Source organism: Lissotriton vulgaris, chromosome 1_2 (assembly GCF_964263255.1).
Source record: "Lissotriton vulgaris chromosome 1_2, aLisVul1.2, whole genome shotgun sequence".
Classification (NCBI taxonomy): Eukaryota; Metazoa; Chordata; class Amphibia; order Caudata; family Salamandridae; genus Lissotriton; species Lissotriton vulgaris.
Genome location: NC_141686.1, coordinates 93,747,107 through 93,767,067, shown reverse-complemented (window position 1 = coordinate 93,767,067; position 19,961 = coordinate 93,747,107). Strand labels below are relative to the sequence as shown.

General features: G+C 48.7%; 1 protein-coding gene across 4 annotated transcripts in view; it reads right to left on the bottom strand.

Moving 5' to 3' along the window:
• LOC147733978 (adenosine deaminase 2-like) overlaps positions 1-19,961 on the bottom strand; it is a 514,604-nt gene that overhangs the window by 343,471 nt on the left and 151,172 nt on the right. The gene's annotated exons all lie outside the window — the stretch shown is intronic.

Sequence of the window (19,961 nt, the reverse complement as noted above, 5' to 3'; positions counted from 1 at the left end):
ATCAAAATTCTTGGTTCAGGGGTCCTTCTCTTATACCCCTTTTTGGCTTTGATCCCTTTGTCCATACAGGGGAATTTCCCAACATCCTGGGTCCGTTGTGGGTGGAGCCAGGCAGTAGCACCTGGCCTATTCATTGCGCGTGGCTGGGTCCTCAGACGCCCCGCAGGAGGTGGAGCCAGCATTGTCACTGGCAGGAGCAGAGCTATCGGCCTCCTGGCAGGAGGTGGGGCTAGGATCGTCCATGGCAGGCACAGAGCCATCAGCCGCTTGGCAGGAGGTGGAGCCGGCATTGTATCAGGCAGGGCAGGTTATCAGCAACTACTCTCCCCCTACTCTCAACGCAAATGTCCCACTCATCCCACACTGACTCATCCAGACCTGTGGAGCCACCCAGCTCCTGTCACACACACGCAAGACCAGCAGAAACCAGAAATGGTTAGACAAGAAAATAGACACTTTCTAAAAAGTGCTATTTTCAAACCCAGAGTCCAAAAACCATCCACACCAACGGATGCGTAATTAACCCCGAGTTCAGGGATACCAAACTCGACATTGCACCATGCTCCCCGAGCCAGCTAGGATCATAGCATTAATAATCCCGGCGGCCCATTCTAACTAATGGAGAGCAGGCTACCTCGCAATAGTGAAGAATGAAGATGGCTGTGATTCACTATTAGGAAATGCCAACTTGGTCAGGCATGTCCTACCTTATACTTACAATGCACCCTGCCCGTGGGCCTACCATAGGGGTGACTAACATGAAGTCAAGGGAAGGTTTGAGGGGCTGGCAAGTAGGTATACTTGCGCAGCCCGCGTGACAGCACTAGGCTGTACGTGGGTCTCGCAATGACCGACCCGTAGACATTCTTTTACGAGGCCGCTCTTGTGGGTGGCACAACACACTGGAGTCAAGCTAGCCGGGCTGATGAGAGGTGTTACCTCGAAACCGGTCCGGTCCTCGGATGCTTGATTCCGGTCTGGGAAAGATATGGCTGTTGTAGTTCGGACTGGACTGTTCCCAGGGGGCACAGGGTCAGAGCTGATTTGCATAAAGCCATTATCTGACCCAGGGTAGTGTGGAGTGCAAAAAACGATGGATTTAGGCCCAGATCCTTGTACTGGGGTGAATGTAAGACATTGATCTACATTCTGTCCATCAAATTGTTTTTTGAAATGTTCTCCCTGAGTGTACTGGGGTAGCTCAGACGTGGGTCCCAGAGCCTCCACACCACTGGAGTCAAGCTAGCCGGGCTGATGAGAGGTGTTACCTCGAAACCGGTCCGGTCCTCGGATGCTTGATTCCGGTCTGGGAAAGATATGGCTGTTGTAGTTCGGACTGGACTGTTCCCATGGGGCACAGGATCAGAGCTGATTTGCATAAAGCCATTATCTGACCCAGGGTGGTGTGGAGTGCAAAAAACGATGGATTTAGGCCCAGATCCTTGTACTGGGGTGAATGTAAGACATTGATCTACATTCTGTCCATCAAATTGTTTTTTGAAATTTTCTCCCTGAGTGTACTGGGGTAGCTCAGACGTGGGTCCCAGAGCCTCCACACCACTGGAGTCAAGCTAGCCGGGCTGATGAGAGGTGTTACCTCGAAACCGGTCCGGTCCTCGGATGCTTGATTCTGGTCTGGGAAAGATATGGCTGTTGTAGTTCGGACTGGACTGTTCCCATGGGGCACAGGGTCAGAGCTGATTTGCATAAAGCCATTATCTGACCCAGGGTGGTGTGGAGTGCAAAAAACGATGGATTTAGGCCCAGATCCTTGTACTGGGGTGAATGTAAGACATTGATCTACATTCTGTCCATCAAATTGTTTTTTGAAATTTTCTCCCTGAGTGTACTGGGGTAGCTCAGACGTGGGTCCCAGAGCCTCCACACCACTGGAGTCAAGCTAGCCGGGCTGATGAGAGGTGTTACCTCGAGACCGGTCCGGTCTTCGGATGCTTGATTCCAGTCTGGGAAAGATATGGCTGTTGTAGTTCGGGCTGGACTGTTCCCATGGGGCACAGGGTCAGAGCTGATTTGCATAAAGCCATTATCTGACCCAGGGTGGTGTGGAGTGCAAAAAACGATGGATTTAGGCCCAGATCCTTGTACTGGGGTGAATGTAAGACATTGATCTACATTCTGTCCATCAAATTGTTTTTGAAATTTGCAAGCCCACGAGCGGCATTTGTATTTACAAGCCCCGGCACTCTTGGTGCACTACACTAGGGACTGACAGTAAACCAAATAAGCCAAACATGGATACAATCAATACATCAATTTAACATAGGGAGCACTTGCGCTGTGGCACTGATCATCAGTGGCACAGCGCCCAAAGCATATACCAGCAAAACATCGTAAAACAGTGGAGGCAAACAGAAAAAATGGAGGAGAGACTCAAGCCAATGATGTCAGGTCTAACACGTGTCCCCTCCAGCTGAAATGTGGGGAGAACTACCCTTGACCTAGGGAGTCCTCTTCACTAAGGCAGAAAAATCTGGACAGACCATCAGCAAATGTTGAGTAAAGTCCATCCCCTGTAGGGAAATGGACCACCTCAACAGTTTCGGATTCTCACCCCTCATCTGCATCAACCATCTGAGGGGCCTGTGGTCTGTCTGAACCCGGAAGTGAGTCCCAAACAGGTAGGGTCTTAGCTTCTTCAGCGCCCAGACCACAGCAAATGCTTCTCTCTCTATCGCACTCCACCTCGTTTCCCTGGGAAGTAACCTCCGACTGATGAAGGCTACAGGCAAGTCTTGGCCCTCTTCATTCACCTGAGCTAGAACAGCCCCCACGCCATGCTCTGAAGCGTCCGTCTGGACAATAAATTCTTTCGAAAAGTCGGGTGCCTGGAGTATAGGTGCTGTGCACATTGCAGTTTTCAGGGTGTCGAAGGCCGTTTGACAGGCATCAGTCCAGATCACGTTTCGTGGCTGCTTCCTGGAAGTCAGCGAAGTCAAGGGGTGCACAATGTTACCATAATCCTTGACAAACCTCCTGTAGTAACCCGTGAGTCCTAAGAAGGCTCTCACCTGAGTTTGGGTTTTGGGCGACGCCCAAGCCAGGATGGTATCAATCTTGGGTTGCAGGGGGGCAACCTTGCCGCTCCCTACTTGGTGACCCAAGTACACCACAGAACCCTGCCCAATCTGGCACTTACTGGCTTTGATTGTGAGGCCTGCTCTGCGCAGGACCAACAACACTTCCTGGAGGTGGCGCAAGTGTTCCTCCCAGCTGGCGCTGAACACTGTGATGTCGTCCAGGTAGGCGGCACTGAAGTCCTCCAGTCCAGCCAAGACCTGGTTGACCAACCTCTGGAAGGTGGCAGGGGCATTCTTCATCCCAAAGGGCATCACCCGGAACTGGTAGAGCCCATCTGGTGTGGAGAATGCTGACCTCTCCTTTGCCCCATCAGTCAAGGCGATCTGCCAGTACCCAGACGTTAGATCAAACGTACTAAGGTACCGGGCAGCCCCCAACTGATCGATGAGCTCATCAGCTCTGGGGATGGGGTGCGCGTCGGTCTTCGTGACCGAATTGAGCCCTCGGTAATCCACACAGAACTGGAGTTCCGGTGAAGCACCAGGCGCTGCAGCCTTCGGGACCAAGACCACTGGGCTGGCCCAAGGACTGCTAGAGGACTCAACCACCCCTAACGCAAACATTTTGGAGACCTCCTCCTTAATGTATGCTCGAACCTTGTCAGTCACCCTGTAAGCCTTGTGCTTCACAGGAGGGCTGTCTCCGGTGTCAACATCATGGACACACCAATGAGTGACACCCGGAACCAAGGAAAACAGATCCGGGAATTGTCCCAACAGTTGGCGACAATCCTGTTTCTGCTCAAGGGTCAGTGTGTCAGAGAGGACCCCACCATCCACTGACCCGTCTTGCTCTTTAGCACACAGAAGGTCAGGAAGAGGCTCACTCTCCTCCTCCATTCCAGCATCTGTAGCTAGGAGCATGCCCACTTCGGACCTTTCTAAGTGGGGCTGCAAACGGTTGACATGCAGGACCCGCAAGGGGTTCCTGGGAGATTTCAAGTCCACCAAGTAGGTGACATCGCTCTTCTTCTCCACAACCTTAAACGGTCCAGCCCACCTGTCCTTGAGCGCACAAGGTTCCACAGGGGACATGACCCACACTTCTTGACCAGGCTGAAGCTCTACCAGAGTGGCATTCCGGTCGTACCATTGCTTCATCTCCTCCTGACTGGCCTCCAGATTTGCCTGAGCAAGTTCTCTGAAGCGCCGAGTCTGGTTCCGAAAGGCGAGCATGTAGCTGTATACATCCTGGGGAGGTTTCCTGGGAGATTGCTCCCACCCTTCCTTGACCAGACTCAAAGGCCCTCTTACCGGGTGACCGTACAAGAGGTCAAAGGGGCTGAACCCTAGAGACTTTTGCGGCACCTCTCGGTAAGCAAACAACAGGCATGGCAAGAGGACGTCCCATTTCCGCCTCATTGGTTCTTCAAGACCCATAATCATGCCTTCACGGGTCCGGTTGAATCTCTCAACCAGCCCGTTTCCTTGAGGGTGGTAAGGAGTGGTGAACTTGTAGGTTACCCCACACTCCTTCCACAGAGACTTCATATAGTTAGAAATGAAGTTGGTGCCCCGGTCTGACACCACCTCTCTAGGGGAACCCCATCCGGGAGAAAACACCCATCAGTGCCCGTCCCACCACGAGGGCCGTCACTGTTCGGAGAGGGATGGCCTCCGGGTACCGTGTGGCATGGTCCACCAAGACCAGGATGAACCTGTTGCCCAGGGCTGTTTTGGGGTCCAGGGGCCCAACAATGTCAATACCCACCCGGTCAAAGGGGTGCTGACCATTGGAAAAGGTTGGAGGGGAGCCTTCTGCTTCCTTCCGCTTTTCCCACTTGCCTGGCAAGTGTGACAAGTCTTGCAATGGATGTCTACATCCCTTCACATCTGAGGCCAATAAAAATGGGTGACAAGCCTGTCATAGGTCTTATCCTGCCCCAGATGTCCAGCTAACGGAACGTCATGAGCCAAACCCAGTAGGAAGGCTCTGAAGCGCTGGGGTACCACCAGCACACAGGCTGACCCAGGCTCAGCAGCCTTAGGCTCGCTATACAGGAGGTTGTTCTCCCAGTACACAAAATGTGACCCTGACTGATCACCTGAGGATTGGGCTGAGGCCTGCTGCCTCATGCCCACAAGAGAAGGGCACACCTTCTGTTCGGCGCAGAATTCCTCCCTGGAGGGACCACCATCCTGCTCCAATGGGTCAGCTCGGGCAGGTCTCCCAGTTCGGCAATTTGTTCCCCTGTGGGCTCCAGGGCATCCCCCTCAGGGTCTACCTACTCCTGGACCACGGGAACTACGGGGGCCGGTTTCCCGCGCCTCCTGCCTCTTCTCTTCACAGCTGGGTCCTGGGCCGTACTTTCAGGCTCCGGGACCCCATCAACACCCTTACTCGCTGTCATCGATCGAGTGGTTGCACACACCCACTCTGGCACACCCAACATTTTCAAGTACGCCTCCCTCTCCACCTTAGCCCAAGGGGAGTCCTCTAAATCATTGCCCAGGAGACAATCGACAGGCATGGCGGGCCTTACAGCAACCTGAAGAGTACCTGAAACTCCCCCCCATTCAAAGGAAACCTGAGCTACCTCACACTCTTTCTGGGAGTTGTCAGCAGCTATCACAGGGTAGAATGCGTGGGGAACCACCTGCTCTCTGGACACTAAGTGACACTTGACAGCTGTCACACTCGCTCCGGTGTCTCTGAGAGCTTCCACTCTATGGCCATTAATGGTCACCCACTGCCTATATTTACTAGTGTTACTAGGCAGATGGGGTGGAGGGACCATTTGCATGTCTCCTAGCGAGACCAGGGACATTTCTGCGGGACCCCTCCCACCGGGGACAACCATCTCCTCCCCTCCCAGGGCTACACTCGCCAACTGACGGGGGGTGCACTCGGCGGTGCATTCGATTTCCTCATGGGACACTGGGGGTCGTAGTACCGGTGTCCCGCCTGCCCACAAGTGTAGCAGGTTAGGGGGCCCCTATGAACAGGTTTACCCGTCTGGGCCCCTGGCTTCTTCTCAGGGGGAGGCTGGGAACCTTTCCCTTGGTTCCCTTGGGGATTACTTTGGGGCCCTTTCTGAGACTCCTTCTGTTTACCCTTGTCCCCCCCACTCTTCTGCTGGGGACCCTGCCCACCTTTGGCTGAGTCTCCCACTGGACCCTTGTGGACCCTGGTACTGGCCCAGCGGTCCGCCTCCTCAGCAAGTTTTCTAGGGTTAGATATCTTGCTATCAATAAGGTGCTGGCGCAGCTCTGGAAAACAGTTATTAGACACATTCTCCCAAGCAAACAAATCATAAAGAGCTTCGTAACTTTCCACTTTGCTGCCCTTCACCCAACCATCCATGGCTCTGCAAAAATAGGACACATATTCAACCCACGTCGTACCAGGCAACTTCTTACATTCTCTAAAAGCTTGTCTGTACTTCTCGGGGTTAGGCCATACCGCAACATTAAAGCATCTTTCATATGAGCATACGACATCCTATCCTCAACAGGCCTGTCTAACAGTGTATCTCTCCCCTCATTCACAAAGCAACCCCACAACCCCGCTCCCCAATTCTTCTCAGAGACCTGGTGCGCCAACAATGCTAACTCATATGCTTTAAACCACTGACCAATATCTTCGTTCCTATGATAATCTTTTATCACATCTTTGGGAAAATAAAACCTACTTTCTGCAGGCACAGATGGGATGCTGCCACCAGAGGGATTCAATTCTAACTTCTTAGCTTGGATGTCCAACTCCCTCAACTTGGTATCACGCTCCAAAGCTAACTTCTCTCTTTCAAAATCTAACCTTTTGGTCTCCAAATCAGCTTCTCTTCTACCTCTTGCATTTTCTAACTCCAACTGCCCATTTATCTTTAGCCTTGCCATTTCCATGTTGTATGCACGCTCCTTCGCCCTTTCTTCTCGTTCTTCAGGGGAAAGACCTTTGGAGGACACACTGCTTCCGGGAGAGGACTCAGGCCCATTCGCTGGCGCCTCCTCTCCCCCTTCCACTGGTGGTACCACCGCCGGATCAGTGGGATCTCTGGCTTCCAACCAGGCCTGCAATGCTTTCAGATATGTTTCCTTAGCCTTGAGACCTTTGGTAGGAACTTTAAATTTTTTGCAAAAGAATTCAGCTCCTCCAGTTTGTAGACGTCTATCTTCGCTCTGTCGAATTCCTCCACGACAACAACAGGGGTAGTGACTCCGTTGTCACTCATGGTCAAAACTGGCAGTATTAAAAAAAAATCAAGCTCCAGAAAAGCGGAAAACCAAAAATGGAATCCTTCCAAGTAGATTGTGACTGCGCTATGGTCTGCTTTCACTATGTAGCGCACACTAATCACTGCACATGGGTCATAAATGCAAAGTTCAAATCCTCACCGCTGACCCACCAATGTTAGAACCGGCTGTCTCTAGTTGGCAGAGGTATACAGTTCTGACAAATAGGGACACACCTTTTCTAGTCAGGGAAAGGGGATCACCCTTTGATAACCCCTGCTCACCCCCTTGGTAGCTTGGCAGAGCAGAACAGGCTTATCTCAGAGGCTGTGTGTTAAGCATTTATGACCACATACAGTAACCAAGTGAATACACTACAAATGGACACGACACAGTAGTATTATAAAAATAAGGATTTTTATATAAGGCTTAGCACAAGACCAAATATCGACAAAAATATACACAATCTTAATAAATACTTTTGGAAGGGAAAATATAGTTCAAAGGTAGTTTCTTCTTTAGCACAAAGTCTTTTCGTATCAAAGCAACTCTTCTTCTTGGCAACACAGTTCTTAGCAACAGTGTAACCCACACGGGAGCTACACGACGTCGAGGCAAAGTTAATCCAAAGGTTCGGCGTCGACCGCGAGGAGCGCTACGTCGAGCCCGGAGTCACACGGACCCCCAACAACACAGTACCTTGGAAAATGAAGCACACGATGATCAGCGGCGTTGAGCAATCCGGCGTCGCGTCTTCGGTGTCCATCAGGCCTCAGTAGTCGTCGATGTCGATGATGATGTTGCAAAGAGTAAGCAGCGCTCACGGCGTCGAGGGGGCACGAAGTCAATGCGATCAGCAGCGGTGCAGACACGAGGTCCCTTGGAGCTGGAGCCGAACTCACTACTCACTGGCGTTGCTGCTGGCGTCGATCGGGCCCGGCGGCCGGCGTCGAGGAAGCGGGACACTGGAGCCATTACTCACTATGTCGAGCTGGATTCGGCGACGTCTGTCGGCGTCGAGATTGCTGGGTCTTTCAGAGGTGCTGGATTCACAGGTTCCAGCAAATAGCACTTTAAGCAGATGAAGTCCTTTAGCCCTGTGACTTCAACAGGAGACTGGCACTCTTCCAGTCCTTGGAGATTTTCTTAGCAAGCGTGAGAGTACACACACAGTTCCTCTCTCCTGGTTTCCTTGGCAAAAATAAAGAAGCACTGCAGGATTCCCCCCAGCAAACAGCACACTGGCAGAAGGGGTAGGCGAGTCCTCAGATCAGCAGGCCTCTTGTCCTTGGTTACAGGGTTCCTTGTCAGAAGTGATCTAAATTCTTGGTTCAGGGGTCCTTCTCTTATACCCCTTTTTGGCTTTGATCCCTTTGTCCATGCAGGGGAATTTCCCAACATCCTGGGTCAGTTGTGGGTGGAGCCAGGCAGTAGCACCTGGCCTATTCATTGCGCAGGGCTGGGTCCTCAGACGCCCCGCAGGAGGTGGAGCCAGCATTGTCACTGGCAGGAGCAGAGCTATCGGCCTCCTGGCAGGAGGTGGGGCTAGGATCGTCCATGGCAGGCACAGAGCCATCAGCCGCTTGGCAGGAGGTGGAGCCGGCATTGTATCAGGCAGGGCAGGTTATCAGCAACTACTCTCCCCCTACTCTCAACGCAAATGTCCCACTCATCCCACACTGACTCATCCAGACCTGTGGAGCCACCCAGCTCCTGTCACACACACGCAAGACCAGCAGAAACCAGAAATGGTTAGACAAGAAAATAGACACTTTCTAAAAAGTGCTATTTTCAAACCCAGAGTCCAAAAACCATCCACACCAACGGATGCGTAATTAACCCCGAGTTCAGGGATACCAAACTCGACATTGCACCATGCTCCCCGAGCCAGCTAGGATCATAGCATTAATAATCCCGGCGGCCCATTCTAACTAATGGAGAGCAGGCTACCTCGCAATAGTGAAGAACGAAGATGGCTGTGATTCACTATTAGGACATGCCAACTTGGTCAGGCGTGTCCTACCTTATACTTACAATGCACCCTGCCCGTGGGCCTACCATAGGGGTGACTAACATGAAGTCAAGGGAAGGTTTGAGGGGCTGGCAAGTAGGTGTTATCCTCCAAGTCCTCGGGATCAGCGGGATGATGAAAGTAAAGCCACCACCTGATCTAACCGGACCCAGAAAGCTATGATAGCCTGGGTCGAGGAAGGATCAAGTGAGGGCAGAGGGGAAGGAAACAGGAAGGAAAGGAAGGGGACAGCAGGGATGGAGATCTGGAACGACAAAAGAACAATAATGATCGTATCTCTCTTTAACTTCAAGGAGGTACACATGAAAATACTCAAGATAGCGGTTCCCTATACCTGTAACGAAAATAAGAGAGGCCCTGAAGATAATTCTCTTCCCCTACTAACTGGTCCTGGATATGTGTATGAAGCTTGTAGGTTCTCCACCTGAAATACACAATCAGCCGTGACTTTAGCTAGGGTATACCTTTTCCCTATTTTACCAATGACAAAACTGCTCAATAGTACATACCATAACAGAACAGATGAATGGCCGAGATCACGTTCCACCATATCCTAACAAGGACCCATTTATGCATTCGAATCAAACCAAAGTAAAAGGTTGGGGTTACGTCACCCCTAGCAGATATAAGTACAGTACCTGGTCGAAGAGCCCACAGGTCTATGTCCGAAGGAAGGGCTCCACAAGACGTGAGAACCGACAACAGTGCTACTCCGCACGAGCCGATGAAAGAAGGCTCAGCCAACGGAGAGCTTCGAGAACAGGAAACTCTACACGTCCACCGCACGAGCCGAAGAAAGAAGGCTCAGCCAACGGGGACGAGTAATAGCAAACATACAACAGCCCCGGGCGTACTCCGCACGAGCCGCTTAAAGAAGGCTCAGCCAACGGAGAACACCTCCAGGACTTGGGAAATACTCCGAGGTAGACGAGCACGGAAACAAAAGAAATGTTCCCCGCACAAGCCGGTGCAATAAGGCTCAGCCAACGGGGAATCATACAAAATCGGCAGGAAGGATCAGTGAGAACCAGGACAAGGAAACACAAGGAACAAGCACTCCCAAAGACGAACCTCCTACTCCAACTCCGGGTCAGGTACAAAAATATCCGACGCCTTTCTCCGTAGGTTCCGCCCTGACAGTAGAATCCGACTCCTGACAGTAGGTATACTTGCGCAGCCCGCGTGACAGCACTAGGCTGTACGTGGGTCTCGCAATGACCGACCCGTAGACATTCTTTTACGAGGCCGCTCTTGTGGGTGGCACAACACGTGCTGCAAGCCCACGAGCGGCATTGTATTTACAAGCCCCGGCACTCCTGGTGCACTAGACTAGGGACTGACAGTAAACCAAATAAGCCAAACATGGATACAATCGATACATCAATTTAACATAGGGAGCACTTGCGCTGTAGCACTGATCAGCAGTGGCACAGCGCCCAAAGCATATACCAGCAAAACATCGTAAAACAGTGGAGGCAAACAGAAAAAATGGAGGAGAGACTCAAGCCAATGATGTCAGGTCTAACAACCATCATTAAGCTAGTTACACAAGCTATAGAAAATAAATGGGTAACATACAAAGAAGCAGAGTTCCTAGTTAACCTGAAACCGAGGATGCCGGTATTCTATATAGTGCCAAAAATTCATAAGATACAACGGCCACCACCGGGGTGCCCGATCGTCTCGGGGATTCAATCATTGTCAGAACCATTGTCACAATTTTCAGACTATTTTCTCAGAGAGTGTGTAGTCACACAACCCTCATATCTACAGGTTACCACAGAGAATCTGTGGCTGAGAATCTTGAGAATCTTGGAGGACACCACTTATGACCAACGTGACCACCTGTTGGTCACCATAGACTTAGAATCTCTCTATACTAGTATCCCCCAGGAAGCCATGTTGGTGGCAGCAGCGCACGCACTGGGGGAATATGAGTGGTTCTATGACACACCACAAACTTTTGTGTTACAATGCATGGAGATCGCCTTAACCAACAACTTCTTTGCATTTGTATTTTTGTATTTTGTATTTTGTATGGGGTATTTCTAAAGCGCAAACTGTCGCTCCGGAAGGAGCATCCTAGCGCTGATAGACTAGTAGGCAGGCCTAAGGTGAAAATCTAGATGGCTGCCATTACAAAGTTGTCCGGCAAACTGAAGATCCAGGTTTTTAACTGTGTCCTGAAGGCATTTTCCTGTGTGAGTAATCTGAGATTTAGGGGCATGGAGTTCCAGGCCTTAGATGCCACCACTGTAAGAGTCTTTCCTTCTTTGGTTGTAAGCTTGAATCTTGGGATTTTGATTAGGTTACCTCCCGACGATCTCAAGCATCTCAGCGGGTCATATCGAGTAAAACATTTCCTCAGGTATTTTGGGCCTGTCCCGTTGAGGGATCTGAAGGCGGTTACCAGGATTTTGAAAAGAATCCTTTTTTCTAGAGGCAGCCAGTGGAGGGATCGAAGCGCAGTGGAAGCAGAGGATCTTCTAGGTAGTTTCAATACTAATCTAGCTGCCGCGTGTTGCACACTCTGTAGTTTTTTTTGTGAGGATTTTTTTATACTGGCCATAAGTCCGTTACAGTAGTCTAATCGGGATAGTATGAGGGCCACTGCGACCGATTTGCGAGACTCGGTGGGTAAAAAGTCAAAAAACTATTTGAGGGGCTTAATAATGCTGAAACAGCTTCCTGCTGTGCACCTTACATGCTGGTCAAAAGAAAGGGAGGAGTCGAATAGGACCCCTAAGTTTCTTGTAGTTTCTACTGAGGAGGAGGGGCGGGATAGTCTTCCGGCCACCAATCCTTGGAAAAAAAGAGGCCTCCTTTCCCAGTGGTAGAATCTCTGTTTTGTTAGTGTTACATTTTAGATGGTTGTTGTCAATCCAACAGAATACATCCGTCATGCAGGTCTTTAGATTTTGTTCTGCTTTAGTAGAGTTTTTGTCTAGGGAGACCACGAGTTGGGTGTCATCGGCATAAGATGTTACCAATATGCCGAATGACTCTATTAATGCAATAAGTGGGATCATATAGATATTGAACAATAAGGGGCTTAAGATCGAGCCCTGGGGGACCCCTGTTGTGACCTCTTTGTCTTTGGAGAGAAAAGGGGGCAGAGAGACTGATTGCGATCTATCGGTCAGGAAGGATATTATCCAAGCTAGGGCAGTGTCAGTTATCCCTAAACCTCTGAGTCGATTGATCAGAATCTCGTGGGAGATGGTATCAAATGCTGCCGTGAGGTCCAATAAAATCAGGACAGCCTTATTACCTTCATCCTGTGAAAATTTAATGGAATCAGTGAGCTCTATGAGTGCAGTTTCGGTTGAATGTCTTGGGTGGAATCCTGATTGTTGCGGATGTAAGATGTCATGGGTATCTACGAAATTCTTTAACTCTTGATACACTATCTGCTCTGTTATTTTACCTAAGACTGGAAGGAGTGATATTGGGCGGAGATTTGACAATTCGGTGGTAGGTTTATTAGGCTTCTTCAACAGTGGCTTGACGATCGCTTTTTTCCAGTCAAGGGGTACGATTCCTGAGCTCCATGAGGCATTGACGATGGTATTAACCCCTTCCATGCTCATGACAAGGTCAGCTCGTCATGGGTGTTACCTGCGCTGTGCGTTTGACGAGCTGACCTTGTCATGAACAATGGAAAATGTCAATAGCCAGCGCACAGCGGGAAAACCACATAGCAGCCAAGGTGTTAATAGTGGGGTTAACTATGTCGATTAGCTGATGTATTATCTGAGGAGGGCAGGAGTCGGAAGGTGCTCCAGGCCATAATGACTTCTCTAGTTTGAAGGAGGGAGGCAGATCGAAAAGTGCTCAGAACGTGGGGTACATTGTTGACACTCTCTAGTTGAATAGTAGGAGCATCCGGGGGAAGGCTAGGGAAGTCCTTTTGGATGAGCGCAATCTTCTCCTCAAAGTAGTCTGCAATTTGGTTGCAGAAGACTTCTGAGACTGGGAATGTCGGCTGGAGAACTTTAGGGTGCGTAAAAGATTGAGAAGACCGTTTTTTGCTTTTGTTGGGCATCATTAATGGCCTTAATATAGTATTCTCTTTTGGCCAGCTTAATATTGGCCAAATAGAGTTTACGTTGTTGGACATAGGCTAATTTGGCAGATGGATCATAGAACTTCCTCCATTTGCGTTCCATTTTCCTACATAGTAGGTGACTTTCTGTTAGCGCCTGCGAGAACCAGGGGGCATTAGATTTTTGCTTTGTGCCCTTACGCTGGTGGGCTGTAGGCGGAGAGCGTTCTGTGATGACTTGGTGCATCCAGGAATGGAAATTTCTTGAGTCATGAGAGGCGTCCCCTGACATACTAGGCTGTTGCAGCTGGCATGGGGGGTTTGCTTTTAACGTCTCGGCAACCTTCCTCCAATTTATATAACAGGTTAACTGTTGATGAGTATAAGGTCTTTTGGTCGGGCCTGGGAGATTGATATTAAATGGAATGAAACTGTGGTCTGTCCAGATTTGTGGGACTGGGTTAAGAGTAGAAAGTGCCTGAAAATTAGAACAGACTCCGTCCAGTGAGTGCCCTGTGAAGTGAGTGGGTGACTCCACCAATTGATGCAGGCCGAAGATATCCAGAGAATGGTAAAAATGAATGGCTTGGGCGTCATTTCTAGACTCTAACTGTAGATTGAAATCCCCCATGAGTGTAAAATGTGGGTAGCACACCAGTAGTTGTCCTAGACATTCTCCTATTGAGTCAAGAAATGGAGCGGCGTTACCTGGAGGGCGATAAACCAGACCCCCGGAAAAGGACGCAGAGGCATTAAGCGAGATGGAAAAGCCTATTCCTTCTGCCCCCTTCAGCGGGCCTAAGTTGAATGTATGGCATTTAAGGGCATTTCTACTGATTAGAGCAACCATACCCCCTCTACCTAGTTGTCTGTCCTGTCCATTTAAGGACCAGATGTACCTACAAATCTCCGGTACTTCGATGGGGGCAACTTTTGCCCCGAGCCTGGCATGCATTTACGTCGGCCAATTCGAGGCGCATTATATCAACCATGACTCTAATCTCTTCCAGAGGAACATAGTCCTCTGGAAGAGATATATTGACGATGTGTTGTGTGTGTGGCGAGGCCCCGAAAAAAGATTACAAGAGTTTCTTAAATGGCTTAACAACCTAGATCCATGTTTGAAGTTTACATGGACCATTAGTAGGTCCACTGTAACATATCTCGACCTTGACATCCGTGTGGAGGACAACAAGTAGGTGACAAGTGTTCCCCAGAAACTCACTGATAAAAATTCTCTACTGCATTACAGATCATATCATCCACGAGCACTTCGTGATAACTTGCCGGTGGGGCAGTTTTTGAGGTATCGTCGCAACTGCTCATCAGTGCACAAATTTAATGAACAGGCTTCGGAATTGGCAATCAAACTGGGCGAACATGAATACCCAAAGAAAGTGATCAAACAAGCACAGAAACGTACATTTAACACCCCACGAGCAGCCCTCCTTGAGCGCACTGTTAAGAACAGTGAGGAATGTATCCCAGTGGTCACCACCTTCGGACCTATGTCAACCAAAATACGACAGATTGTTAGACATCACTGGCACCTCTTAAGCACTAAAAACATGCAGATGCCTAAACCCAGATTTGCTTTCAAGCGGTCAGCGAATTTTAGAGACCGCCTGGTCCACACCCGACCCAGACAGGGAACACATGAGACCAACCTACCACATGGACACTATCCGTTTGGGGGATGTTCGGTGTGTGATCTAACTGCACCTAGCAAGAGTGTGACCCTGGCAGGGAATAAAACCTGGCACTTGAACAAATACAGTAACTGTAACACCTCTAATGTTATATACAGGCTCACCTGCCCATGCGACCTACATTATATAGGTCTGACATCGCGCAAGGTAAAGATCAGAATACAGGAACACCTGAGCACTTTACGTGCAGGTCAACTGACCACGAAACTGGTGCAACACTTCCAAGAGTTCAGACACACCCAGAGAGACATCCGGTGGGTGGTATTGGAGAAAGTGCAAGGAGACCAGTTCAATATGGAGAGGAGACTTAGCACGAGAGAAACCAGATGGATTTACCAGGAGTGAGCGGACCACCTGGGCCTCAATGACTTTAGTGATTGGGGAAAGGTAAACACTTAAATATCACTATGTTTTAGCGAGTACCTAGGGAGAACAGGACGCACACAGCCATACGTAATAACTTTCTGATTTTAAATCTAATGTAGATACAACTAGACACGTAGACCTGTCTTTGTCTTTTGATACTCCTTCAACAAATCTGAATGCACTGTACAGTACTGACATTAGATTTGAAGCATGAATATTGACAGCAGTAAGTAGTAAAGTTTATCACCCCAATACCATCCAGTAAACACCAAGGGTGAACAGGATGCCTTTAGACACTTATTACAGCTTTCTCATTTACAGATAACCATTGGGCAAATATGGAAGCTGTTGTTGTTCACTAGCACACCCTCAATAAAGTTAAATAAAGTTATGTAGATTCAAATGAAGTATAAGGTTTTTTGCATTTAGCATGATATCCGGACATTGACAGCCACAGCAGGTCACCTGGCGCCATGTACAAATGATCGAACACAAGGCTGGTTACTGATTCGATTTAACGGCACAGGCATATGTAAAATGAGCAAAGTGTCGCTACTCTAGTCATTTTTCTACAACTGGTCTCTAGTAGACCGGTTCAATATAAATTGCACATGAGTCTTTAAGTAAAAGAAAAAGTATGTATGCATGGCTCTTAATACTTTAATTCCTGGATGCTTGTACCCTGGATACCACTGTGCTGTATAGTATGGCAAACATTACAAGATGGCAGATACATTTCCCCGGACGTTACATTTTCGGCACCCGCGATCAAGTGATTACGTGATGACGCGGGTATCCCAACGAGGCTATAGAGTAGCTGGTAGAACCGGAACCCGAACGGTGCAGAGACAACGCTCCACGCCACACGAGGTCCCGGTGAGTTAAAATCAGCGCATACAGTAGCAGTAGCACATAGACATAGTGCAGAAGTATTAATTGATCAACGCGTGATTAGTACCCTAGCAAGTTGAGCCAGATAATATAAAATATGATGACGGCATAACCCGTATTGGCAGGCTAACGCTGGGAGAAATGTGTAGAGAATCCCCTTGGGAGCATGAGAGTGTAAAGCGCTGTAACACAGCAGTAGAGACCATACACCACAATGGAACAAACATACTTCAGTAGAGATCCTACCCCACACTGGAACATACATACTTTTGGAGACTAAACTCACTATTTTCTATGTTTTTACAGGCTGACGGTGGCAGTACGAAGGACTAGACAGTGAAAGTGACTAATGCACATACCCATATGAGTATACAGGTACAGGTATGCCTGTCAAGTGCCTAATCACGGTAAATCGCTTGTGACATGCCAGAGGGGGAGTTTTATAGATTTTATCAACTTAAGACAACAGTGCCTATTGACAGGGTTGCGTTGTTTTTCCTTTTATGTTGTTCACAGGAACACATATGAAATCCGGTGCAGGGTGGAGTGATAGACCCATGCCCTGAAGAAGTTACAGTAAGTTTTCTAGGGGCAACGAAACATGTCGGCTTTTTAAAGTGAGCAGATACACAGCACAGAATAAAAACTATTTGGCCAGTGTGGTCTAGCTCGGTTTTATAACACTGGACTAATGCACCATATGGATTGGCACATTTTCTCCTTTTTTTGGGTCCAGACCTGTAGTACACTAGGTTGTACAGGCAGGATTTGACACCCTAGCACCACACACATTTTTCTTTGTTTTCATTTCCTTGTGCACTATCACATTCCTTCTGTTTGGAGTGGTGGACGCTGATGAAGAGAACCTAGGCAGCAGGCGAGTACCATCCTGCTAGCCTCCATGGTGTTACTCCCGTGAGGCTCCACCATTCCTCTCTCACACTTTTTCTCTCTACTTTTCCTCTCCGCTCACTTAAAGCTATTTCTTTGAGGGAAGGGAGGGCTGAATAGAGGAAGAATTACTTTTGAAAACAGCGCAACCGTTTTTAATTAACTTTTTTTGTAAAATGGTGACCCAGATCCAGTAAAGCGAGACGGCAAACTGATAGCCGCTGCTCCATCTACATAATGTTAGTAGCTGGCCAGGATTAGGCGGACTATATTCACCGCAGGAATAGGTCCCGAGTTGTATATGACCCCAAAACCCATACCCGCCCTGAACCCTAACATGTCCCCCCTTGCAACCCAAAATCCATTCCTACCCTGAACCCTAAAATTACCCCTTGCACCCCAAAACCCATATCCACCCTGAACCCTAACATTTCCACTGGCAACTCAAAACCCATACCCTCCTTGAACCCTAAATTACCCCTGGCACCCCAAAACCCATACCAGCCCTGAACCCTAAAATGTCCCCCCTTGCAACCCAAAACCCATACCCACCATGAACCCTAAAATTACCCCTGGCACCCCAAAACCCATATCCACCCTGAACCCTAACATTTCCCCTGGCACCCCAAAACCCATACCCGCCCTGAACCCTAAAATTACCCTGGCACCCCAAAACTCATACCCATAATAAACCCTAAAAGGTCCCCCCTTGCAACTCAAAACCCATACCCACCCTGAACCCTAAAATTTCCCCTGGCACCCCAAAACCCATACCCGCCCTGAACCCTAAAATTACCCTAGCACCCCAAAACTCATACCCACCCTGAACCCTAAAATGTCCCCCCTTGCAGCCAAAAACACATACCCGCCCTGAACCCTAAAATTACCCCACTGGCATCCCAAAAGCTGAACGCTACCGGGGCAGATTTACAAGCCAACTGGCATGGGTGCAAATTCAGGACAGTGAGTGTAAAAATTCAGGACAAAGGGTCAAAATTCGGGACAAAAGGTAAGGTTTACAGACATATACCTGCTCTGATGTAAGTAAGTAAATAGACAACCACTAAAGTAAAAGTGAAAATAAATTTATATTACGTTGAGACAATTGTGCACTTCATGGTTTGTCAGTATACGCGCGGCTTTAAGCAAATGTGCAGGTCTTTTTGTGGTAACAACCCCCCCCCCCCCACCTTTCCAGCTCCCAGACAAAACACCTGATGCCTTGTCCAGCCAGTCTGGCCTTGTTACCACCCTCCAATGGCGCCCATCATCTTCACATAGACCCTCTCTCATTTGTATTTAATTTCTTCTATAGTGCTACTCATTCCAAGTATGTGGGGCAGAGCTTTGGAGTGCGTTACAACACACACATATTATAAAGGGACAATCAATCATATAAATGGGAAAGTCAATGTATAGGAAATGTTGCTTAATATAATGGGGCTTACAATGTGTAATCATACATTCATCCCTCATTCAGTCTCTCACCATTCATTCTGTCCTTCCATCTGTGTGTCCAATAATGTCCATATTCATCCATTTACAAACCTATCCATCACGTTTCCTTCCATCCATCATTTCACTTATCTATCCCTCAATCCACCTTTTTACTCAGCCATCATCCATCCCTTTACCCTGTCACCCTATCCATCCATACACTCATCCATCCACTCTTCCACCCATCCATCCAGCCATTCACCCGTTCAGTCATCCATTTACACATCCCCTTCCTCTTTTAATTCCCCTTTCACTTACCCATCCATCCTTCGATCCACCCACCCATCCATCTACTCATCCACTCATGAATCCATCCATTGAAAATCATTCATCCATCCTTTCCCTCATCCATCCAGCCTTTCACTCCTTCATTCATTGATCCATCCTTGTGTCCATCTACCCGCCCTTTCACTCACTCATCCAGCCTTACATCCACCCTTTCACTCATCCGTCCATCCATTCACCCTTTCACTTATCAATTCATCAATCCACCCTTTCACTTATCAATTCATCAAATCATCAATCATTTCACTCATCCATCCACCCATTCACTCGTCCGTCATCCACTCTTTCACTCATCCATCCATCCATCATTTCACTCATCTATCCAGCCATCCATCCACCCATCCCATCCCATCCCTTCACTTACTTACTCACTCACCTTTTCACATTAATTATGAGACCTATCAAGAACTCCACCCTTGCTGTAGTTCCTAAAGCAAGGGGTGGGGTGGAGCAGGGTGCACTATGCCCCTGCACATAGGCAATCTGAAAAAGTGAAAGGCATGAGTCATGCATGATGCACAGTGCCTTGACGTGGAGCGACGGACAGGGTGTGGTTTCCAGAGCGTTAAGTGGGATGAAAAAATTAAGGGGGGTCTCTCCAAAAGGGTGTTTGATGTAATAAAATGCATGGCTTGAAACACATAAGCTAAAAATCTGTGCTTAATATAATGTGCCGCCCGACTGGTATTTTTGTTGCTTCTGTCATTGCATCCAGATATATAATACAACAAGTAAAGTTACACTTGGAACAAGTAATGTTACACCTACAACAAGCCAGAACTATTGGCTTTGTCTATGGGTGTTAGGTGCATAAAATATGAAAGCAGCAACAATGGCTGCTATACTATAACTATAATCCTTTCCTTTCAACTTCTTTCACCGCCTTCCTTTGGCTAACTGGATTCTCATCTAGCAGCAGCATGGGCGTTTTTGCACTTCCTGGTGACAGAATGCCCTACCCTGGACTGAGGCTG